Here is a 27,003-nt window from a genome sequence, read left to right as displayed (position 1 = left end):
CATCAGTGATTATTCAAGGTAAAATATCTAGTGATATTGAATACCAATGGCAGTAGTGAGCATTAAACTTACTTAAGGTTTGTTGAGTTGACAAAGCCATTTATTCCAATTCCACTTCATTGTCTATGATGCATGAGTACAGAGAAATTACACAATTATAATGAAAATGCTGGATTACAATTTTTGGCAATTTAGATGTTAAAGTAACTAAAGTATTGTGTATAAAACTCTTCTAGCAGCATACAGCTCAAGAAAGGATTGAATCATGCCAGGACGCAATACATCTTTATCCTAAGAATGTGCTACACTTTCTGACTGTTACAATTAGCCATGTTACAATGGTCATGTTACTTTTTAGCGATGGAAAACTTATTTGTGGCTGATCTGCGCATAGAAAAATATGCAAGAAAAGCGACATCTCTCCCATCCTAGTTTTGCCCACTCTCTCATTGTTTCCCAACAAACAGAGAGTGAAGGCCTGGCCTTGTTGAAGTCAGTGGGAGTTTTTCCACTGATATTAATAGGCCAGGATTTCAATTTACAACTTTTAAAACTTTGTAAGTATAGCAACAAAGGGCATGAACTGAATGAATATAAGGTTTTTGTTACCAATTGTTGTGAACATTTTCCCCCTACAATCCTTATACAACCACCCTACTTTTCCCAAAATCTCGCTATTCTTTCGAGAATGCTATTGGTTATAGCTTACAAACAGAAAGCAATTAAAGCACATATTTCCAATGGTGAGAGAGAGGTGATCCGATTCTTCTTTCACTTAAACCAGTGTATGTCAGAAATAACTCTAGTATAATCAGTGGAGATAGAGAAGGTTAGAAAATGTCCCCCCACACAGAAAATTTCAATTAAACAAACATCAAAATTCTTTTTCTCATAAAACAGAAAAGTATTTTTTCAGATGTAAGTTTGCTGTCTTTAGCTAAAAATAAATAAATAAATGAAAGAATAATTTCCATGGAGGGGAGTTTAAAAAAAGGCATTTTTTTCCACAGAACACAGACATTTATCATACAAAAATTTTGTTTAGTTGAAAAACAATTTTCCATTTGAAACAATTTTAACTGAAAATGTTTAACCAGCTCTCATTAACGCAAGATTGGTGTGAGAGTAGAATCATCAGCATGAGAGGATTAATTACTCTAATTCTGATAACCATATATAAGCACTAAGAGAAGTCCTAGGAACCATATTGCTAAAGAACTATCCACTGGATTCTTCCAGCCAATGTCCAAGCAATGACTGATATCTAACTAGTAGAGTGGTATTTCTAGACAAATCAAATATATTCTGAACACAAGTAGGTTCACATGCTAATATCATATGAGATTCAAAATGGACATTTCATCCAGCAGACATATTGACTAATGCAAAAACACGGAGTCAGAAAAGTGTCTATAAAGCCTAAAAATAACATCAGGGCTTTGTAAGGGGATTCATCTACTCAGAATGACATTCCTGACAGACAACACTGGAGGCATTTGTATAGTACAGTGATTGAGCACCACATTAATGTCCAGATAGAGAAGCAACATTTTCATATACATATGGGGTTACCATAAAAAATGTAACAGTTGAACACTTACTGTAGAGGTTAAATACTCAAGTTATTTGTTAGGAATAGTACAGAAATCACTGCTGATCAATATACCACTTTTCTCTGCTAGATCTAAAGGTAGGGTAACCAGATATCAAGTGTGAAAAATCGGGACAGGGCGTGAGGGGTAATGGGCCCCTATATAAAACAAAGCTCCAAATATCAGGAATGTTCCTATAAAAAATAGGCACATCTGGTCACCCTATCTAAAGATAGCACTCACCCATATAGAAAATCCATAATGAAATCAATAAGGCCCCATCTTGTATGGTGCTGAGCACCTCCCACAAAGTGCTGGGAACTCTCATAGATTTCAGAGGTTGTTGAGGGCGCTCAGCACCACACACAGGATGAGGTCCTATATTGTGAAACACTGTTTCTCCCAACCCTCCGCTTTCCTCCAGTGTCATCTGAGTGATTATTTAGCACCACAGGGGATTCTCTCCCAACACGCTGGCCATGGAGGTTGCCATCTTGAATTGAGAGACTAATTTTCTTGAAAATGAATTTGCCACTTGTGTATATCCACATTGACTCTGAAATACTGCCCAATAATGATCCTAATAAATCTTCCTAGTCATCATCATCATCTGAATAAAACTGTCAACCCCAGTGGCACATCTATATTTACGATGAACTAGAATCAGATCCCAAAGAAACCAGGCACTAGGTCTCACACCAACAGCTTTCCTTCCCCATATCCTATGTAGGGAGGAATAATGACTTTAGAAAACAGAAGAGTTTGCTGTGATAAGAAGTCACTGAATGTGGGAGAAAGGCTTTTACAGGTGTGTGTACCCTCTTACTGTCAATGAAAACAAGCCTTGCTCCTAAAAGGGAATCATTAGTACATTTTATTAATACAAAATCTGTGTTTTTTCCCCATTTGAAGATGAAACACTATTCACTGTTTTGACCTACAGCACAGAGATACAGGGAAAGGCGAATTAGAATGGAATTTAAACAAACAAGAATTTCTGAAAAATATAAGCCTTCCGAAAAGGGAATTTACTTTTTGTTATATGTTCACATTTTGTTTTTATTCCCTATTTTGGCCTCATTGTCATTATACTGAATTAAATTCTTCTTTTTAAATAAAATTCCTAATTAATATTTATTTATAACCTAATTATAGTTTTGCATTGTCCCATAAAAAACTAGCAGTATTTGTACATGTTAATATCTGGAGCTGAACATACAATAAAACCCCTACAGTGTCTCTCTGGTATCATAACTGCTTTTATTGTCTTGAAGCAGCACAAACTTTCAATCCACTTCCTACAGAGTACAAAATAAAGTCCCAATCCTACATTGTGATGTGCCCAGGAAGACGGTTCAGCAGTCTGGAGGTGTCAATCACAATGAGAGACCAAGGCCTAACAGCTTTTAACTCAGGATTAGAGTTTTATCTGAAAGGTTTACTTTAAATTTAAGCCTTTCAGAAAGTTGTGTAGGAACTCTCATAAGTTCTGCTAGGAAATGACAAAAAAAAGTGAAATAAGTTGAAGAATTCAGTTAAACTCATTAAGAGAGAGTGAGGTAAAATTAGGACAATAGAAAATAATCTTTTTAAATTATAATTAATGATGTGCAGGGAAAAAGATACATCTAAACTGGCCACAATAAATAAAATTACTGAATGTTAATATTTTGTAATTCCATTGGCTCATTACAAAGATGGGCAATCTTTCCATTTTAGAGAAGAGTAAAGTGAGGTACACAAACACCTTGGCTTGCTCAAGGCTGTAATTAGTTAATGGTAGAGTCAGAACTAGAACCCAGGTCTCCAGCCTCCAAACTCCACACACAATACACTCAACTGTAGCTTCCCACAGCAGCAGAGTCTGTGCACATAAAGGAGAATCCGTGTGCATGCTACTGAGAAGGAAATTAAAGTGTTGTCATAACTTTCAGCTGCTAGTTACTCCCTGGCCAGCTGCCCAAATTAAGGCCAAAGGTGTCCTGAATGTGAAAGAAAATATTTGCTATTTGTAAATTGATTTTTGTTTCCCCTTCTAAACTAAAATCAGCCATGCAGATCCAGCTCCTTCAGTTTTAAAATGTCATGTAGTGCAGCATAACAGTTATTCAGGTGACATTGTGCAAGTGAATTCATAAGTTAAAGGGGACATGCCAAGGACAGTCTTGTACAGTGATATGAGACTAATATTTCAACTAACATCTCCTTCAAAAATATCCACTCTTGAATTATTTTCTGAAGTGTGCATAAATGTGTGTGTTCCAATGTACAGGAAGGATAGAAGAATTGTAGAGACTGTTCATTTGTTTTCCTTTTTAACCACAAACACTCCCACTTAGCCATAGCCAAAGAAGGGAGGCAGCATCCCTGGGCAAATACACTTGGATTAAGCTCATTTGCTAGAAAGGTTTATATGATGTCCATAGAAATTACACGGACTATGTTAAGAGTTGTGTAGAGTGTTCAACTTGTGTTCTTTGATATGAGAGTTGGTTGTTCAAATTGATGTAGAAGGCTTCAGAGTGTTTTTTCGGGAAGTAGGTTTGAAAATGATTGCACCTTGGCACAATCTGATGCTGTCTAAATGAAAATAAAGCATCACTCTTTGCAAGGATGTTTATCAAAAGGGCTTAAAATGGGTGTATTGGCAGTATCCGGAGAAGGGGCAAACTCCATCAGAGTCATCTCTTCATCTCCTCCTTCATATTGGTGGTACAATTGCAGCTCCTGTCCTCCCTCTGCCCCCAACTCTCTCCCCTGCCAGCATATCACTACAGTGCTTTCCACAGCTCTGATCTCAGCTGAAACAGACATTCAAGACATACAGCCATCCTGCCATTTGAGTAGAAGGTTCAAGTTGAAGAGGGAAGGTAGCTCTCTCCTTCCTCTCACCACTAACCAACGTTACCATGCTGGAAGGTTATTCAAAACATTTGGCCAAAGAAAAGCTGGTGCAAATGATTTGCATCAATCATCTAATAAGCTGCTCCTCATCCCTCTTACCTGGTCATTCACAAACCAACTAAAATGTCTGTATTCTTCCAATGTTTGCCTTAATGATTGCTTTTCCACCAGCTCTACTTAGAAAAGTTACCAACTTAAAGAAACTCTTTGTCACATATGCCTTTTTGAAAATGGCAGCAATAATGCTCATAGGAGTTATGTATTGCCACTTATTCTAAAACTGCTACATCTCTCTCTCAACAAATGGAAAATGAGTCTGAAACCATAAGGGAAGCAGCGGCAGTGGAAACCAGTTTTAATAAATTGCCATTAGACTCTCAGTTCAGTGAAATATTTGCCAGGGATGAATATTCACTGTCATCATTGCTTGCACCATGTCTCAATGGCAGAATTAAAACATACTTCTAACCCCTACAGACAAATTGCAGAAAGGATCCTTTCAAAAAAGAAGAGCTGAAGGCCATGTCATAAAACGCCTCCACTTCCTCCTCCTCTTTGTTTTGTCATCTCCCTGGCAAGGTGAGTTGTCTGACAAATAATTTATTTTGAGAGCAGTCAAGAATGCAAAAGGGATTAGTGAAAAGAAAAAGAGCCATCCTGACACTACCAAGATCAGCTGTAGCAGTAAAATTGGGTGAATGCCCAGGTTACGCTATTTTAAAGCATAATAGAGCTTAGAAAATATTTTGTCCTTTTCTTAGTGCAAGAAGACTTCAGTATATGACTGGGGTTTTTTTTCTGAAGTTGACTCAAAGTTATCTTTTATATTACACTTTATATCAGATTAAGCCAGGAATCAGTGAACTATGATTATGAACTGTAAAAAGGTGGATCTCTCTTTGTAAAAATCAAATTATTGATTACTAACTAACTGATACATTTTATTGTATTTATTGCTCCAGAAAAGTTAATTTACTTTTCAACATTGGATTCAGTGTGGGAGCAGAGCCAGCTGCCATAAATATTTTAAATATATTCAGTGAGCGTTAGCAGATATTTAACATTTTACCTTCATTTTCGGCTTATTATTCTAATTCTTTTAACCTGTGAACCCAGCATTCCAGCAAAGCTGAGGTCAGTTTATGATTTCACATGTCCAGTTTTATTTCCCCACCCAACTCTCAGACCAGCTCAGTTACTGTCTTCTAGGTATTGTACTTTTCTATGTGCTGCAATGCCCAGAGTACTCCTTTTTTCCATGAAGAAACCCACAGATGTTCTTTGTCTACAGCTTTTCACAGGGATTTGCTGAAATTAATCACTAACTAGTTTCAGTCTTTCACTGAAATCATAGCTCCCAGGGATTTGTTAAGATTTAGTCAACAACATTTACATTCTTTAAAGAATTGTGGAGGATGCATTTATCAACTTTTAAAAAAAATTAATTTTGTTTTTTTTAAATACTGTTAAAAAACAAATCAAGAAAAATTGGTCCCTCCAAAATCTATGTAAATCACAAAGGACCCAACATATGCATTGAAAGGCACTCTATTTTTAATTAAAATAGCAATATCCAGATCTGTTGATGGCCTGGCAATAAGCTTATGTCTCAGAAATCAAAGAACAGCATCTGCAGGAGAAAATATCACTCTGGGGAATATCTTTATCCTCAGAGAACCTCTCCCACTATAGCCTCATTCTAGTGAAATGCTATTGGCCCTCTTGGAATAGGGCAGAGGAGTGATGTCACCAACATGCACTTATATCTTTTCTAGATGGTCACTCTCCTTCAGCTACTGTCAAGTATCTGCCATAGCAGTGTCCATAAGGCCAGCCCTCCATCTCCAAAAACAACCAACTCATGGTTACGCCCAAGGTCCTAGTTTATTAAACCATGGGTGAAATCCTGGCCCCAGTAAAGTCAATGGCAAAAGTCCCGCTTAGTTCAATGGGATTTCACCCTGTTACACCACTTAGTCTGGCCTATTAGATGGGGGCGGGGGAAAGCAAGAGTAGCCCAACCTCCTTATGGATAACAGCTCTGATGTCTTGGTTAAAGTAATGCGTGTTTGTTCAGGCACAAGGGGCATTTATTTCTTGAAGCTGTGGCACACCCACAAACTCTCAAAGCAAAGGGACTTGTGAAGGAGAGGGGTTTGCACTGCTAGACCCAGTCTGCACTGACCCATTGCTGCAACATGGCATTGTGAAGCTCAGACTGTGCACCCTGGCTGAATATCTGAAGGGGTCGTTTCTTAAATACTTGTTTATTTGCTTTGTGTATTGTATTTCTTGTTGTGTGCCCAACCTAATGTAACCTATGTAGAAGGGAGGTAAGTGAATTTACTTACCAATTGTGTGCTACAGGATTTCTTTGTCTGACAAAGGGTTTGCACAGATCATGAATTCATATCCTTGCATGAGACAATAGCTAGATTTTTTGTAGGAGTCTCTAAATACTAAAAGTGGAAGTTGTAATGGGATTGACTTTCTTTCTCTTCCAAGGAATCCAGTACCAGTCTTTACCGTAAGAGAGTTACACACACTTACTAGTTTCAAATGCCTTTAACTGAATAAGGCTCCAAAGATAACACATTACAGCACAGCAGTTACAATGCATCCTACCTAGACTAATGACACTAACGAGAGAGATGTTATTTTCCTTTAAAATGAAGAATATAACATAGGTCCTAAACCTGAAATACATATTTTTATAATGCCTTACAAAATAAATACAGGAATTGGGACTTCAGACAATTGGAGATCTTCTGCTTTCACGTTAGCTCACCCTGGGTATTATACTGACAATTAAATAAAGCATTTAGTTGTCCTACATAACCAACTGTTTCAGCATCCACACCATTGAGTGCATGCGTAACTTCAAATAAGAAAAATCCCTGACAATGACTGTAGCAGCTAGGTTCACACACTGTCTTTGGTTCCATTATATAATACACCTCAGGATGACATTTGGCCTCCAGTCTATGATTCCTCCTATATGGTGTTTTCCAAGTCTCAATCCCACTGACTTCTGTAAAGTTACAGGAAAATATACTGAGATTCAAACCACAGATTCAAGGCTCCTCCTGGCAGCTCTATCTCCTCCTTACAGGGTTGGGCTGGATCTGACTTGTGCTCCACAAGCCTGACAATTTTGTATCCCTGACAGAACTCACTACTGATTAGTCAGGAACTTGCAGCTTCTAATTAAGGGTGTATTTGTGTACATGCAGGAATGTCTGCCTACCACACCAGCTTCAAAATAGCTACTGAGCCTGGTTAACAACTTCCCGCACATGTTCTATTGTGCTGAAATAGCAACTAGTTCTGTGCGGTCAATCAAGGCTCTAAACGGCCATCATGTCTGGGAATATTTCCGTATCAGCTCAGAGCAAATAGAATCAGCAGCTGTAATTACAGCAATAAGGTGTTTTTGTCTGATTGCTGAAGACCATGAAATAAGAAAAAGAAAAGGTGGTTACACCAGCATTTTACACTCTTTTCCAATATTCCTGTAAATAAAATTTCTGATTTACTCCACTGGTATTGGTGAGAATTTCCTCTCATCTCAGTGAAGGTTTGAATGAGGTTCTATGTGCATGAATGTCACAAATGTCCACTTTGAATAACTATCCATACAGATATTTGCACTGGAGATGCTCTCCTGCTCATTTTGAAAAGCTATTTTAATATTAATGCAAGGTGAGTCCTGGTGTAGAGAGCCATCTTTTTGATAGTCTAGGTGGTACATGGACCTTCTGCTGGCCTTTTGCCCAAGTATGAATTGTACCTTCAATAGATTCATCAGACAGCTACAAATATCTACAGATCACTTGTGAACAGGCAAGTTTAAGAAGCATTATTATATAACTTAGGTGACTCGTGTCAAAAATAAATGAACTGGGAATATTCATTGAGACCAACAACTGAGTTGCTCATTCAAACTATTCCTTGAACAGCTGCAAATAATGAATTAAGGCCCCCCCCCCCAAAAAAAAAAACAAACAAAAAAACCAAACAAAAAACAAAAAAACGTATACATGAGAAATTCTTGAACAGAGAAGAGTTCACTGGGCTCATTATTTTTAAAGAGCAAATTATCAGTGCTACATATTCTCTAAGTGAACTACAATAACATGTTATAACAAATTATTTTTTAAAAACAATGACATTGTTGGGGGGCAAAGTGTTTTTTAAATGAGCTTTGTTTCCCAACATTTCTTTTATTCACAAAGAACATTTGCTTACTTTTATAGCAAAAAGATATTTTCTATAATAAGTAAATAAGAAAAATGCTGCATTTTTATTTGTGAAGCTTCAGTACAGAGTGACAACACTGAATTGTTTTAATTTGCAATGAATTCTTTGTGTGATTACTTTGTTTTGCTGCAATTTAGATCTGCCAGCTTGGAAATGGCTATTTAAAGGTTTGTGGAGGTTGTCAGCATTGTTTTATCACTGCATAGGTTTATATTAGCAGAGGCTGCTTTCACAATCAGCTATGTATCTTGAATGCTTAAGATGCCTTGCTGTACTAGGCAGCATAGTTATCTAAGGATATATTTTCCCCTTGGCTGAGGCCTGAAATCATTTTCTGGTGGCATAAGCTGTCTCTGTAAAATGTGTCTATATTAAATGGACTGGGCCCACAATTCAATTGCTGGTGCAGCCTCTAAAAAAAATGTACCCCTCTAGGTACATTTCTAAGCTTACCTAATGAGTCTGAAGTGTTTGTTTCAAGTTCCCTGACAGGAAAAAAGATAAAAAAATTTTAAAAATTGCGGCAAAATTGACATTTTCCCACAACCATCTCCAGCCCTGATCCATCCAAGGAACTGGAATGGTACCATACCAGTTATGTGACCAATCACAGCTCTGAAAGGGTAAAATTCACCCATATGCCGAGTGGCATATGTACCACATAACTTTCATTTGATCCATCTCTTGAGTGATGCAAGACTTGTATTATTAGTCTGCTGTACAGGAATAAATTTCACGCATAGTGAATGCTTGCAGGTAATCCACAATGTTGTTTTAAATCAAATAATAAAAGTAACTGAGGAAACTGTGATCTGCTTAGGGACAGTTGAAGTAGAAGAAAAGAAAATTTCATTTAATAAATTTACTGCAAAGTATGAAAAGACTTACAGATGATGAGAGACTGCATGAACTAGGATTATTCTTTCTTTGAAAGCAGAAATGGTTAAAAAATGAGCAAGCTCACTGAACAGGAAAAAAAACCCACTTAATCCTTTTACTGTCATTCAGAAATCAAAACAAACCACTTATTCAAACTCTGTGTGCTTAATCTGATCTGTAACACATACCTACTGTTATTTTCATTGTATTGTCAGTGTACGTACACTAGATATGGGCTGTATAACGGCACTGTGACAGATTAGATTTCTTAGCGGCTTCCCCTTCCAAACTTAGGTCCCTCACAACAAGTATGAATAATTTATTTGTTTTTATGCCTTCTTGCCATTACAGTTTAGGTAAAATGGGTAAATCTACGGAAAATGGGAGGTTCGGTGAAATGCAGGGAGTTCTTTTTTTAAAAGCTGTAGATTTTTTTTGGTAAAATATTTTAGTTGGGAAATCATATTCTAAGTCTTCTGACTGTAATTAAACGCACGTAGTCGACATGGACTATTACAAAAAAATAAACCCATTTGCAAGTATTCTCACTTTACAGCCTCTAAAACTTGAGAGATCTTCTCAAGTTGATGAATGTATATCTACAGTCTTTTCAACCTTCATTTTACCTTAAATTCTTCCTGCTATTTAGTCCTCTGCCTATGGGTCACCCTTACTCACACTTTAGTAGTACTTAAGCCACTTGTTTCCCTGAAATCAGTGAGGACACTTATATAGTAAAATGCTCTTCAACATGAGTAAGGGAGGCAGAATCTGGTCCTCTGCTTACTCATACAGTTATGTTGATAGCATTAATAGGAACTGCACTTTACATCTACTGTAGTTTTGGGTATTGAGATAACAATAGTCCCCCGTATAGTCAGCAGAATTCACACATGCTTTTACTTTGTTAGAAAGAATTCTTTAGGAACTAAACTTCTCACTTCTAGAAATTTGAGAAGAATCCCAGAATGCATTTATGCTGCAGAGGTGGAATGTAGAAAAGTAAACCACCATTAGCAAAGTTATTTTATATAATATACAAACATCCCAAGCCACTAGAGCATTGATCTTATATTCAATTCTGAGATAAGATCTGCCCACATTGAACTGCAGATGGTGATATTATATGATTCAGGTGCACACCTCCCAACCAGAGACTTAACAAGTATTTAACTAGAATTCACACAGAAAAGAGACTTTTTTGGGAAAGCCTTCACAGGTGATCCCCTTCCCAGGGAAGTGGCTGAGGTTGGTTCTTTACTACTTTGCACTAACTGTACATGGCAATGACATGAACTCAGGGATGGATCGGCCTTTAGGAACAGTCCTCAGCATGCGTCGCTTGTAGCTGCATTACTCCAGAAGCCACACCAGGTAAGCATTCAGTCATACAGAGACACACTTCTTCCAGAGCTTCCTTGTTTCCCCCAAGAGGAGAGGAGAGAATATGCTGCACCAGCCCTTTACAAAATGCTGCATACACCTCTCTCTCATAAACAGCAATTTCCACAGGGGAGGAGCTACAGCTCTGCCTACTTCCCATTCCTAACCTGCTCTTTCTCTGACCACTTAATTGCTGGGGGGTGTATTGGGTGTGCAGCCCATACTGTCCCACCACATATGTGAAGGCAAACGTCAGCTAGGTCTTACATGGATGCCCAGGAATGTTGGATGGGGGCCTGTCACAGGGGGCCCTCCTTCCTCATGCATTTTTTTTTGCAGACAGTTCTCACACACACTCTCCTGTGGGTCCAACACCGTGTACATTATTTACCATGTCTCATACAAGCTCATATCCCCACAGCTTAAGACTTTCCCCAAGTTTCTACCCGCTCCTAAGACACAGGGTGAAAGGGAAGAAGAGATTTCACCTCTCTGAGATCCTAGACTTCTGTACCCTTCCTGCCAGCCTCCGCTCTCTCTTCCTGTCTCCTTTTTAACCATCCCCAGCTGAGATCAGTTAACTAGGGGATTCAGCTTATTAATCACCAGTCCTTAATTATCTCCTCAGTTTGGCCCCTGTGGGGAAGCTTACAGGGTGGTGAGTCAGCCTTAGGCTACTCCCACTCTGTCACAGGGCCTTATTACTTTGCTCTGCTGGGTAGGAGTAGTACAGCATAATCTAACCACTAGATAGTATGGGGTGAGATATGTTACATTTTACATATGTATTAATCTAAGTGAACATATGTAAAAAGACCTCTCCCAGACAGGGATACATTGTGTTCATTTCATAGTAGTTGCCTAGTAAAGATGTTCCAGCAGAGGAAGGGCTGAAATGTTTTATTAATTCGTTTTGTGAAACCAAACACGGACTGAAGAAAAAGATACAAAGAAATAAAACACTAATAATACTAGGTCAATGAAAAGCAGGAGCATAAATGCACTGACATTAGTCATTACTGATGTATGGGGCATGTGAACATATTGGATACCAAGTTGGCCCTGCAATGACCAACCCTCCTTCAGTTATAACAAAATATTACCTCTGCCAAAATAATTGAGGTCACTGGGCATTTGAAATAAAACAAACTAGTCTGTTTGTTTTATTAGTATGGCAGTTAATTAGTGCTATGCCTGATGCTGTGAGTTTCAGATGCTGGACTAACATCTGTATCAGCTGCAGTGGGAGCACACAGAAACAATGCTATTTCTTTTTTAGATAGGGGGTTTATTCTTCAATGGACCCACAATGCAGCCTGGCTTCTGTGAATCAGGAATAACAGACTGATTGAAATACTGCATCTCCTTTCACAGGGATTAATTTTGGACTTGCTAAAGAGCTAGATTAGAAGAAGGAAGGACCACCTTCAATTACTGGGTGTACATTAGAGTTGTACAGCAGAGAAAGGACTAGACAATGTACATTAACTCTAATCGATATAGGAAGCCTCCTCTGAACAGTGTTCACTTTTAAAACCAAGCATGCATTATTTTCATTTATTGCCTTTTCTTTGAGCCATTATGAAAGTCTATACCCTTCCTTCTCCACAAATGGAGATTCTACAGAAATGTTATCACTCAGCAAGAATCTGTGCAGTGCAGTAGAAAAAAATTCCTTTATTCAACTTAAAAGGATTAATGTATTTCTTTCAACAAAAGCTCAGCAGGTCTCCCTGGTCAAGCCCTTTGAGTTAACTAGGATTTTTGTTTGTTTAAAACAAGTGTAAACTTGAGATTTCCTGTAGGATAATCAGGTTTGTTTGTTTGGTACCAAGGGACAAGTGGTCTCTTGGAAAATCTCAGGTGCTGAGATGTACAGGTTTGTGTTTTGCAGACAAGAAGACAGTTGGTATAGGAAAGAGATTTTAAGTGTATAAAATCCCACACTTAGCATAGTTTTTTTTTTTTTGGACTGGTGTAGTTTAACTGCAGTAAAGCCCAACAGCAGAGCTTCTTATGATTTCATAATAAAAGATTTGAACAGTTTCATTACATTTGATGGTCCCAGTTTTTGTTTGGGGGTGATTAAAACACTAACATAAAGGTGAGGATCAATTTCTTGTCATTGTTAAATTACAAAGAGTATTGTATTTGTGCTGTGTGTAGAGAAATATCTTGAGTTATACACTGAAGTAAAAATAGATTTTCACTATCTTTTAACAACAAAATTGAGGATCATATCACAATTATATTACAAAAATACACAAAGTGCTATAATGAGAGAGTTAAAACTTGGACTGACATTGACTCTAAAATTAAAAACAAAGAAGAAAACTGTAAATAGTACATGATCTCATACATAATTTGGAATTTCAGTGCATTCCTGACCTGTTAATCAAAGTCACCTTTCTTGTAACCTTAACTGTTTGAATATAATTTCTGTTTGAGTGTCAATACAAGTCAATAGAGAAGGTCACTGGAGCTGCTGCACAGTTCACTCAGTGTCCTTTATCATAGTCACGATGTATTTCCTGAAGAGGCAAACAAATGAAGCACTAAGCAAAATCAGCAAAACTTTGGAATTGCAAAAATAATAGTTTCAATTAAGAATAGAGCTTGTTGAGAGACTCCATGAACTAGAGAAACCCTGGTAATAACAGTAGGGATGAGATGCCAAAAGGTACAACTATCCTGCTATCACATGACTCTGTCAGCAGACAAGCAGTCTTCTTTCTGACTGAATAAAGAGTATTTATCATGGGGAGCATTTTATGGTCAACATTCCACCCATCCACAGTCACTGGATGAGCCCGAAATATTTTGGAAGTTTAATTCAGCTACATAAATACTCGGGCCTCGTCCTGCAAACACCGTGTACATTCATCTCCCTCTGAAGTCCATGGAAGTTGATGATGCTCAGCAATTGGGAGGATAAGGCCCTGTTTTGCTTATTTTGAGCTATTCAGAACTCTGGGGTCTACAATATTAGACTGCATGCCTGAGGGGGGAGGGAAAGGTTGGGGGGGCAAAGGGTCAGAGCCTCTACTGCTCCTTGCCTCTCCTCATCTACTTTACAAAAGCTAGAGCAGGAGCAGCAGTGCTGGCTGTACTATTTATATTGCCATAGTGTCCAAAATATATAACGTCTTTTCTAAGGCCCAAGGAGCTTGCAATGCAACGGCAGACATGGTACAAGGAGCTGGAACTAATACAAGACTTACCATTCGCAGAGCACCCCTAGGCAGCACAGTGTGGAATTGCAGCTGCCCTACTTCAGCTTCCCCCCTATACTTCTTGGCCTATTCCAGCCATCTGTATGGCTTCGCCAGCCCTCTGGCTGAGCCACTGTAAAGAGTTCCACCCCTTCCAGGGTAACAAATCCTCTAAAGAAAGGACAACAAAAGCATAAAACAAAGGAATCTTCAGCCCAGCCTGGATCAGCATCCAAACTCCTTCTGAACAGACAGGCTTCAGCTGCAATGGCCTGTCTCAACACCCATGCAGGTGCCTGTGCTCAGATCCTCCCAGCAATCCAGTCCAGGTCCACCCTCCTACAAAGGGCTCAGGCCAGCACAGTCCCCAAACAGCTCCTGGCCCTCAATCAGGCTTCTTTCCCCCAGGTGGGAAGGAGCAAGCAGACAGTCTGAGTTCCTCCAGTCAGCCCTAAACTGATGAGCTTTCTTCCTCTTAAGATCAGTACCAAGTGTAAGCATTGCAGGGCTGGGCTAACTAAACAGGGCTGATTGGCCCCAGATCTCCTGGACCTTAGAGGACCAGGCAGCCCTGTTTCAGAGTGACAATAATACACGGGGGAAACAGAAGGATTGGTGGATGAGGGGGAAAACATAAAATTATAGTGTTACTGAGTTGTGTTGCACACATCTTGTTACAAATGTGTTCTACATTATGTACAAAATTCCTTCCCCCCACAAGGCAAAGAGCCTTTTTATCCAGTCAGCCATCCTCTCCTACTGTCAACTAAATACAATGCCAAGCAAAGACAGTCTCTGAATGTTATCCCTGACTCTATCCCCTTTCACTGTCCAAACATCCTCCACTATCCATGCATGTCCAAACATCCTCCACTATCTTTTCCATGCCCTGTCTTTTCATACAATCCAACCAGTGTGTCCTCACACTAAATGGCAATGTCTCCCAGGAGATGGTGAGAGAGAGATGCCTGACTCAAGTGATGCCAGATGGGTCTACTTTGTCCTTCTGCTGTCTGACCCCTCTGCTGAGGTACAGGACAAGGGGATGCTCCTTGCGCACTCACGCAGGGACAACTATAATTCATAGGTTCATAGAGTCTAAGGCCAGAAGGAATCATGGTGATCATCCAGTCTGACCACCTACACAACAGGCCCTAGAACATCCCCAAAATAATTCCTAGAGCATACTTTTTAGAATCCACAACGACCCTTGGAAAATTGTTCTAATGGTTAATTACTTTCACTATTTAAAATTTATGCCCTCTTTCCTGTCTGAATTCATTTAGTTTCAATTTCCAAACACTGGATTATATTATACCTCTCTCTGCTAGACTAAAGAGCCTATTAAGTATTTGTTCCCCATGTAGGTATTTATATACTGTAATAAAGTCAATACTTAACCTTCGTTTTGTTAAGCTAAATAAATTGAGCTCTTTCAGTCTATCACTATAAGGCATGTTTTCTAATCCTTTAATCATTTTCGTGGCTCTTCTCTGAACCCTATTCCAACATATCTTGAATTGTGGGCAACAGAACCAGACACAATAACCCATGCCAAATACAGAGGTAAAATAACCTCTCTTCTCCATATCAAGAGTCCCCTGTTTATGCATCCAAGGATCACATTAGCTCTTTTGGCCACAGCATCACACTGGGAGTTTATGTTCAGCTGATTATCCCCCACAACCCCCAAATCTTTTTCAGAGTCCATGCTTCCCTGGATAGAGTCCCTCATCCTGTAAGTACAGACTATATTCTGTGTTCCCAGATGTACACTACATTTAGCCATATTAAAACACATTATTTGCTTGTGCCCAGTTTACCAAGTGATCTATTTTGCTCTGAATCAGTGACTTGCCCACCTCATTATTGATCACTTCCCCAGTTTTGTGTGTCATCTGCACACTTTATCAGTGATGATTTTATTTTCTTCCAGGTCATTGGTAAAGATGTTTAATAGCATAGGGCCAAGATCCAGTCCCTGTGGGACTCCACTTGAAAATCTTGTTTTTGATGTTTAACAGATCTCACTCAGTACAGAGCTGTAGCAAAGTGTTTGTGTAACCCATATACTTGCATTGCAGCAGTCAGTAAGTAAAGGAAGAACCAATGGGGAAGATGCAGAGTTTCTAAGCTTTGTTTTGGGGTATCCTCAGTGCTAGCAGATTAACAGGATCTAGGGTGATGCTGGATAGTCCAAAATCATCCAGAAATTGGGTGTGGCAGGCACTAGGAATGTTCATGGACTCTTTGAAGCTACTTTTATTTCCACTGTATGCAAAAAGCCTGGCAAGACATACCCAGAGTCTAACCAATGAGAATGCAAGGGGGGCCAAGGAGTTTATAAATGGGCGATGAGCCAAATGGAGCCAGACTGGGAAACTCAGCAGTGGTGTATTGGAAAGACTTCAGTATTGAGAAAAGAAGACTGAGGAGAGAGATGATAACAGTCTTCAAATATGTTAAGGGTGGTTATAAAGAGAATTGTGATCAATTATTCTCTATGTCCACTGAAGGTAGGACAAGAAGTAATCTGCATGAAGGGAGATTTAGGTTAGATATTAGGAAAATCTTTCTAACTATAAAATAGGGCAGTTGAGCTCTGGAATAGGCTTCCAAGGAAGGTTGCGGAATCTCTGTCACTGGAGGTTTTTAGTAACGTTGATGTCAGGAATGGTCTAGGTGTACTTGATCCTACCTCAGCACAGGGGGCTGCACTTCTCAAGTCACTTAGTGACTTTTCAAGGTCCCTTCCAGCCCTACATTTCTATGATACTATAAAATCGGAAAGGTCTGCTGTAAGGATTGTGGTCCAGGAACTTTGCCAGTTTTATTAGATTACATTGAAAGCTCCCTCACCTCTCTGGAGAAGAGAAAGAGGACTAGAATTTGCAGTAGGCTGTAAAATAGCAGACTGTCATTAAAAAGACTCAAGGGGAGTTTGAAGGAGTCTGTGGGACTAATCAGATTCAGGGAGCTGTCATGCCCTACAGAGGGGTTGGACACTATTCCACAGAAACTGGGAAGGGTAAAATCCTTCCAGATAAGAGGCCTAGTGAAGTGTATATATGAAGGCAACCATAAATTATATTTTGCATTTTAACTTGTGATAATAACAAGTATTAAAACTTGGAGACAGAGCAAAAACACTGCAAAGTCATCTTTAAAAAGTTGTTATTCATAATATTCACAAAAGTTTCTTGGATTACAGGTAGATTTATGCATTGACGGATAGACAGATTTCATAAATATTTTCCATTAAGGAGTTTCAGTCACTTTTGTTCTCTCAGAGATTTAACTCAGACAAACAAAATCCTGAAAAGATCATACTCTGATCTCTACCACAATAGAGAAGTAAGCTGAGCTACAGGAAGGGGAAAGAAATATTATCGCTGACAGTGACAATCCTGTCACATCTGCATGCAGTAAATTTACTACTGCCAGGCAAAGGCCATGGTTTTATTGATGCGCATTAAAAATCTTTGTCCAAAAGTGTAGTGATAAACACACTGCACATACCAGGGAAATATAAGGAGCACGACACATAGGCCTTCAGGACCTCTCACCAGATGTTGAGTCCCTTAACTTCAACGGAAGTTGAGGGCATTCAACAACTTGCAGAAAAGCACACAGCAGCCTTCACAACTGCCCCTTTATCACCATTCCTCAGTCACTGCTGATGATGCCAGATTCAGGACAAATTGCTGAGAAATAGGGCAGTCATGCCAAATTGGTGGTTATTTTATCATTAGATTATACCAAGCCAGTAACAAAAGTAAACATCTGTCTCACCTCAGTGGTTAACAAGAAGTGAAAAATGCAGTCTCCTTAGGCACTCCAGCCCTTATTTCACCACCCAGACACCAGATTTTATGATGAGTGGTAACTGAAAACCAATGTAATCAAAAATAAAAGTTTATTAATAAAGAAAAGAAGAAGAGAGTTATTAATGGTTAATAGATCATATACATACAAGTAATCCTGCAGTGTTCATAAATCAGGGTTGTAGAAGTGATGTTATAGACAGCTGGCTTTTAAAGTCTCTTACAGTAACTTACAGAAGATTGGAAAGTCCTCAGTCCATAGTTCAAATGCTCCTTTTAGTTGTAAATCCAGGGTCTTTTATACCCTTTACCATGTGCCCAGAGATTTTCTGTTTCAAAACAAAGCTCATAACCTCATTTTGTGGAAAGTTACGGCACAAGATGGAGTCCAGAGTCAAATGAGCATATCACATGTCCTTATATGATTTGATGACTCTCAGGGGCAGCCATTGCCCATATTCTTTCTAAAGCGTCCACAGGAGTAGCTTGCTGGAAAAGGATGAATTTCTTTGATGGCCCATTGTTTGAGTTAAGTGTCCTTAAAGCGCCATCAACACATATCTGTCTGGCTCAAATGTAAATCTTACCTGGGGGGGGGCAGGGCTGCCAACCGTCCATAAATTTACAGACAGTCAGTAAAAAAAATGTCCAATTTTAACACTGTCCGTAAACCCGTAAATAAATGAAAATGTTTGTGAAATTGGGTAGAAATAAAACATATTGTATTTTGACATTGATTGTTGTAGTTCAGAATCACTTCTTGTATCATAAAACTACACTGACCATGACTTTTATCAATTTCCTGTTTTCTATTATTGGCACACGCCCAAAGAACCAGATTGATCAATTAACTGCAGCTAAAACAAGTGCATAATTCTGAATTCTTGTCTACAGAATATTGCGAGTGAGTACACGCTTTTGTATTATTATTGTATTGTTTATGGTATTTTTAGTGATGTCAGTAAAAAGTTTACTGTGTCACTAAAACAAAAATCAACTTCAGTTCTTCATGTCAGTAAAAACTAAAATGCAAGGTTGTCAATTTTCCTGGGGGGTGTGACCTAGGAACAAACAAATTTGGGATACCAATGCATAGCCAACATTCTTAACTAAGGTTAAGATTCTGTCACAAGTATTTTTAGTAAAAAAAGTCAAGGACAGGTCATGGGCAATGAACAAAAATTCACAGAAGCCAGGACCTGTCCCTGACTTTTACTAAAAAACCTCTGGAGAGGGGGAAAAACAGAGCTCCCTGGGCTTGCAACTGCTCCCGCATACTACTCCAGTGGGTTGGCCCCTAGACAGCTGTTTGGTGGCCCCAGGCTGGCTGCCGGTCACCTGCTCCACAGCCCCGGGGCCCATCAGCCAATCAGCTGTTTGGTGGCACCCTGGGGCTGACAGCTGCTCCAGGCCTGCTCCAGAAATCACGGAAAGTTATGGAATCCAGGACCTTCGTGATCAAATCATATCCTTATTCATAACTGTAAATACAAAGATGATGCAAGAATATAAACGGATAACCATATTTGATCGATTGTAACTTCCATTGACACCTTGCATGACATACTTTCTACAAGCTTTTCTACAATTATATCACAGTGGCAACATCAGTGATGTAAAAGATCATATTTCAATCATACAGCATCACATCCTTACATTCATTTTATTTGTTCTTCTGCTGGAATTTTCAAACGGACCAAAATGATTTAGGCACCCACCAACTCCCACTGACTTTCCAAAATCCCAGCCTTCATGAGTAAAGTCACCAAAAATCTAAAAGGAAAAACTCCAGAAATTCCAATAGAATGAGACAGGAAATAGATGTGTGCCTCTATATGTCTGTCCAGGTCTGTCTATTTATTGGTAAGAAAATTTCTAGGTTGGGTTACAGCTAACATTTTGTAACTAGTATTTATAAATATGGATGTGTTTTCATTTCAATTTTGCATCTGTTATCACAATGCTCAAACCACAAAAGGTAATCTATAAAGAGCAGACTTCCCTAAAAGATGTAAATGTGCTACTTTGATTTGCTCTCATACCGGACTATAAAAATAAATTAAGGTATCCTTAAGTTTTAAAACCTTATCCGCACTGCAGGTTTTTATGCAGTGAGGTCCTTTTTTAATTAAACCACCTTCCTTTGGTTCTGCAGAATCTGTGCTCATGGCCTGATGAAAGAAGCATTTAGTCAATTAACTATTTTATTAACCAATTGATTTTTTCTGTAGGTTCTAAACTCTTTGTACCTGTTAGGAATGGTTATGAAAGCTGAATAAATTGGTTTCTTTCATCTCTAAAAGGCAACAATAAATATTAAAACAGTTTGAACAAGGTTTCAGTGGGGAACCTAAATACGAATAAAAAATACCTGCCGTGTATTATACAATGTAAAATACTAACCGCTCAGAGCAGCACAGTATTTCAATAAATCATTTTGTCACACTGACCTTTATTAATATACCATTTCCCAACTTAAAGCATCAGTCCTGCTGCTTTAAAAGATCTTTTGTTGTGAAAGACCTGAGAAGTCATCAGGTAACAAAATAACGATTTGTTATCCATAAGGTTCACTAAATCAATATTTTAAGAGGAAACAAAAAAAAAATCCTCATAGGAGCAATTTAGTTTTTGAAACTTGTCTGGCATCACAAGATGCATTCCTGAAACAAATAGAAAATGTGATTTATTTTACCAGTTAGTAAACTCACAGGAAAACAAACCACCAACATCACAACTTCCATTTCCAGTAGTTAATAGACTGCTTAATTTTATGAAGCATCCTGCTGTTATGAAGTGTTGAAACTATGTAATGACAATATGGCATTATAAAATGCAATTCACCACATGGACTGAAACACAGCAGATTTATTAGTTTCTTTGTACCAAGGGCCAAATTGGACAAATTATTGCTGTGTGAGGTAAGCATTTGTGAAGCGATGGAAAAGATCATCTTTCCACAGTGCGTGTGTTCCTTCACAGAGTACCCCCCCCCCCCCGGTGTTTAAATAGAAAGGAATGAAGAAAAGTCTCCAGTTCCAGATTAAGATCCAGATTGTGGTTGAGCCAAAGGTTTCAGTTGAAGGGTGAATCTGAGTATTAGGGATTGAAGAGCACTAAAATAACACTTTCATGAGATTTCTGTTGCTGTGAATGATAGAGATCTTGTGGGATCCTTTGTATTCATGGATTTCAGAAATGCTGGCTCACCCTGATTTTGGATACAGTTCAGAACCAAAGTAGTACAGTAAGGAGGGAAGCAAAAAAAAACAGTGATAAACTAAAACTAATGGTTTTGTGACCATTTCCCCCATGCGGCAACTTCCACCCCTCCATTCCAAATCCTGTCCAATAAGGAAGAATGTGTCAAAGAGGTTTATAGCATGGCAGAAGAGGGATGTGCAGCTCATCTGATGCCTCATTGGAGGTATATTTGCTCCATTCATTGGGCTGAGATCTGTGGGGCTTGAGATGAATCTCCAGCCTGCATGCATTCCAAGGGCTGTGATCTCTGTCCCTTCTTGGTTACTGCTGGCTCTGCATATAAAGCTAACTACAGAGGGTGGAGAAGATGGTGCAGCGATTGTTAGGTGCTCCTGTCTCTGTAGAATTTTCCCGCACAAAATTCTCCCTTTCCATATATTTTTATGTAGATGAGTTTTTAGTGACGTATTAAACCTTGAAGTGCAGCTATAGTGATGAATCATATTTTCTGTGAGATTAAAGGGTTTGCTGCATTCCATAGAAATCTGATTGGGGAGGAGCTCCTTCCTCATTTGTCCTTTCCTCCCCTAATGACAGCCCCTTCTTACTCCCTTCTGCACTGCTGGCCAGGTATGGATCCCTGAGCAGCTTATTCACCCATCTGCCTCTCCCTCCCTTTGTTTCCTTTGATGTTCCTATTCCCCACTTCGCTTACTAACCTGTCTCCTATTCCCCCCATCTCTATCTATTTCCCTAACAACCCAACTCCCTACTTCTCCCATTCTCCTCCCAGTCTGCACCTGCATAGCCTAGCTGTACATCCCTCCCAACTGCCAGGGAAACACCATCCACATTGCCCATCTGAGCTTCCTCCCAAGCTCCCCACCTCCACCCCCACCCTTCCTCTTCCCCCTCCTTCTCTCTCCACCCAGAAGTTATAAAAAACAAATCAGGAATGGAGGGATCAAAGTCAGCAACCATTGGATTTAAATGCCAAGTGAGAATGCCAGCATATTGCATATTCAAATCCAATGTAATCAAAACATACCAGGGTAATGCTTTACTTTTCCCAACATGTGACATTTATGAGTTGCAGACATGACATTGCTATGTTAGCAAAGGTTGCATTAAGCAGTGTCATAAGTGCTGGAGACACCAGATTTGTTGCCATTTTTGAGTGCACCCGTCAAGAACCCTATCTTGCCAGTCCCAGGGCACCTCAAGAGAAGCAGAATATAATGAAGTTGATTGATTTGTGTTTGTCATTCATTCAAGTGGCTTCCAGTTCAATGTTTCTCACTATCATTCTTTCATTGTCATTTGGAGTCACTGAAATTTCAGATTCTACAGAGTCCACGCTGTTGGATTGTCAGCTAGTTCAAAACATCTGCACAGCATGAACAAACTGTTTTGGTAGCTCTGATAGAGACCACAGCTATCCCTCTTTTATGCTCTGGTAGGTAATATTCTACCTTTTCTCATGAGAAAAAAAGTTTTTATTTGATAGAACTTTTTCCATTTAAAAAAAAGAAAGAAAAACCTCAAAATGCCACAGCAGTGTGGGGCCAAGGGAGTTTACAAAAAGTACTGGTCTCAAATTGCTAAAACTAAAATGTAACAGTTATTCCCCAGTGCCCATAATATGACTCATGAAGCACCATATTCTTAATTGACGCATTAGCAGCAGCAGAACCTAATTTGCTTTTGTTTGTTATTTGCTAGACCAAAAGTTCTTTGCCCATTCAAATGTATCAAGAGTGAACCAGCTTGTTCCCATCAAATTGCCAAACAATTGCATTCTATAAGAACACTCAATATCCTGGCCAAATTTACCAGTCTAGGAGTTTAAGGCCTAGGGATTTAAATAAACAAAAACCCTATTTCTTCTTCTTTTTTAAAAATATAATCTTTATATACACAGTGTGGTTTGTTGCTGTCAGTCCAGAAGGGCCTGGATGGGAGACACAAGGTCACTGCAGTTGAAAAGAGACTTTTCACAAGTAGTTAGGATGAAAGAAAATCCCACTGTGGCTTTGGACTTACTATTTCCTAGCTCTTGAAACTAAAAATAAATGTATCAATGTCTGGAGTCACCAGCCATAGTCTCTTTCTTGAGGCTAACATTATGGTCAGAATTAAACAGGTGAAGTGGATGAGACCCTTATGTCTCATCAGTGACTTGGCTTCTGTACACTAGGGGACTGGTTCCATTGAAAAGTCAGCAGAAAGCTCTCATTGACTTCAATGGGGCAAGGATTTCACCATAGAAATGTTTTGGGAGAGACCTTCTGATTTCACTTTCTTCAGAGAGTAAATAGTTGTATAGGTTTATGGAAGTGCAAAAGAAGTATAAGACGATGATGATGATTTAGAAGGAATTCCATATGCCATTAAATTGCCTCCTCACCCAAAGCAAAGTTTATTTTCATTTTCCTTAGAGAAGCATATGGTTCCATTGTGGGAAAAATCCTTCAGGACTATAAGAAGCAAGCATTGAGGTTTGGTAGTCTGGGGCTTAAGCCCTGAACTAAAACTCAGGAGAACTGGATTCTGTTCCTAGTTTACCTACTGACTTCCTCACAGACCCTGGACAAGTCATTTAATTTCTCAGCTCCCCACCTTTAAAATGGGGATAAAAATACTTCCCTACTTCATCTGAATGTTATAAGAAAAAACGATTAATGCATGTGAGGTGCTTATGGTACAACGATGAGTGCCATAGAAAAGCCTACTAAAAATAACTACAGTGACATGGCAAACCATTAATAGGTAAAAACAAACCTGTTCACCTTGAAAACTCTGGGTGCTTGACTGAACTAACCCTTCACACACTTTTGAAGGTTCACCTATGTGTACTTCATACACGGTAATTTAGAGAACAACCTTGTCAATACTCTCTCCTGTCATTGAGAAAAAAAAAAAAAATTAAACTCCAAGGAAACTCTCAAAAGTATGAACTGTTCGCAGACTGGAGCTCCATGTCTGACCTCACACAAGGCCCAGCTGTGACTCACACCTGTATCATTCAGTTTAAAATAGACATATTCATCGCATACTCACTGGGGGAACTGCAGTTAAACTGTGTAATGCCTTCCTATGCAGGATGCGAGTTATCCACTTTAGCTTCATTTTGACTAATTCTTTCCATCATTAGTGAACTTTGGGGTAATGGTTTAATCAAGCCACTGAGTAATGAGGGAATTTGACCTCCAAAAATAATATAAGCAAATCATAATTGTTTAAACGTGACTTCAGAAAATTTGCTACTTAAACTTTCTGGACTTGATGCTTAAGATTGTGCTGAGCCTGCAGCATTATGTCCAGTGTTGTCTGTCATGTTGTATGTCTGATTCAATTGGACGTGATACATGACACAGCCATGCTGTCCTCCACTAAAGTAAAAAAAAAAATTTTTTAAATGGCAGAAATGGGAGTCCTCCAAAATCCTGTTAAAGTTAAAGCTGCAGTTAAGTGCCTCACCAGAGTTTCATGATCCCCAAGCCATCACAGGCTTACGAGTACATGAGTGCAGTACACCCACTGGACTTGTGAAAAAGAACAAGTCAAAAATACTTTCTGCCTTTAAAGCTCTTGATGAAAAGTGACCTTTAAAAAAAAATCTGTCTAAATTCTTGCCACTGATCCTTTGGGAAATTCAGCTTGCTTCAAATGCAAAAATTTATCAGATCAGCTGAAACCTCAAGGTAACAATCCAAATGAGATCATTGCATCATCTTGCTCTGCTTTTTTTCTTTCAGGGAGGGTTAGAGGGGTCCATAATGTCAGCATTCTGCAGTTTGACCATCTCTCTCTCTCTCTCTCTCTCTCTCACACACACACACACACACACACACACACACACACACACACACACACACACACACACACACACACACACACACACACACACACACACACACACACACACACACACACACACACACACACACACACACACCCCGGAAATGTGAATTAGCCAACCCTGGGATTTGAGGGGGAAGATATGGTTCTGAGTGCTTTGAGGATCAAATAAGACTGAAGGGGAAGGCCGAGGAAGGACATGGATAAGCTGTAGTCAGACAGGTTTCTCATTAGATCACTGTACAGCAGCTACTGAGCAGGTTGGGGTGCCTGATCCCCAAATAATGATACATGGATTTCCACTAGTTTCCTGATGATTCCAGTTGCCTCCTGACTTACGGCATTATAGCCTTTCCCCTTTAAAAGGCAGGGACTAAAACTGCAATATTTACTTGGCTTACATAAAGATGTGAATAACCTGGTCTTGGAGATTAGCTATGGTATCAGTCTATATTGTTGTTTACCTGTGATCTCTACCTTGATATCTCACCATGCCTCTGATCTTCTCTTCTTCCTCACTCCCTCAAAGCATGAGGTTACATATTGCTTTTGTTTTACCATCATCAAGAGACTATGGTGAAGTGGTAGGTTTTGAATTTGTTCATCTCAGTGGCAAGACTCATTGTGGTTCTTCTGAGTTCTAGAGGCTGGGAGCTCACAGCAGAGAGGAAGTCACTATTTGTCGCACCCTCCTGCGCCTAACTGTTTTGATTAGAGAGCACAGCTCTCATGGTAAATCATCTCTGAGAGGAGGACAGCTTAGCCTCTGAGAAAACCTGACCTCAGCCCACTGGTTGCTTAGTCTGGAATTGGATGAGATGCCCACATGATGTCCAGTGCACTGAAGAGATGTGTCTGACAGTATTCTTATTTACCAGCTGCATTCTGAATCCGCATTGCGGGGCTATTCTTGTAGTCATGATCAGCTGGCATGAATTCAAGAATCACTGTGACTAGGTCTGCATCCATTAAGAGGAGGCAGAATTTTTCCACCCTTAGAAACAGGAAGGTGCTTCTAACTGCTGTTCCTGTCTTGGTAATCAAGAAGCAGTGGACAACATGGTTATACTTTCAGCAATTTCCCCATTTCACACAGTGCTGCCTAACCCATATTTAGCTTCAGCCAGCTGCCCTTCAGCCAATCACTGATCTCCTGGGAACATCTGGGATAGTATTGTTTGCTTTTGTAAAAGATACTTATAGCTGGGTCTCTTTTGCCCGGTGCTGCCTCAATTTCTCTCTCAGTGATTTTACATATTTGGTACGTTTTAGGAAGGTAGGGATATACAGCGCTGCAGAACTCCACAAATGAGAACTCTAGAGACAAATTTGCTTATGAAAAGAAGACTTGGAAAAACTTATCCATTTCCTTGTATCCCTTCCTGGTTTCTAAAACGAGTCAATAGCATCCTGATGTTGGTGATGAGAAGCACACTGCTGAGAGACTCAGCAATGGATGATCAACGTTCATCTGTTGCTATAAACAGACTATCCATCAGGGTGACCAATGCAGTCGCTAGCCCACAGTCACGTGTAAAGCCTGATTGGGAAAAGTCCAGAATTATGGCAGAGGTTAGGTGTAGCTGGAGAAGGGTATTTATCAGATCCTTGGCTATATTGCTCAGAAACAGGAAGTGGGACACCAGGCTGTAGTTTCTTTGTACACACTCCATTAAGTGTATATTGACTACTAGACAGTACAAAGTGAATTGGAGCTACTCCTGATGCAGACTTTCGGCTAGTACCTTTTGATTGTCCCCAGGATGAAGGGAATAATTTAGTTTGCTTCTCAACTCTGGCACACTCTACTAGACAAACTGATACATGCTTCTATGAGCAAATCAGCTTCTAAAACTTACCTGTTACATTAAACAGTCATCACAT

General features: G+C 39.3%; 1 long non-coding RNA gene across 2 annotated transcripts in view; it reads right to left on the bottom strand.

The window, feature by feature from the left end:
* Window positions 1–27,003, bottom strand: part of LOC137147643 (uncharacterized) — a 75,234-nt gene that overhangs the window by 377 nt on the left and 47,854 nt on the right. For both annotated transcript variants that reach the window (XR_010918282.1, XR_010918281.1), the window contains exon 3: window positions 73–123. This is a non-coding gene — a long non-coding RNA (uncharacterized lncRNA). The remainder of the gene's footprint in view (window positions 1–72; window positions 124–27,003) is intronic.

This window comes from Emydura macquarii, unplaced genomic scaffold (genome assembly GCF_026122565.2).
Source record: "Emydura macquarii macquarii isolate MOO-44397 ecotype Brisbane River unplaced genomic scaffold, CSIRO-AGI_Emac_v2 contig_561, whole genome shotgun sequence".
Lineage (NCBI taxonomy): Eukaryota > Metazoa > Chordata > Testudines > Chelidae > Emydura > Emydura macquarii.
This window is presented reverse-complemented; position numbering and strand designations above follow the sequence as displayed.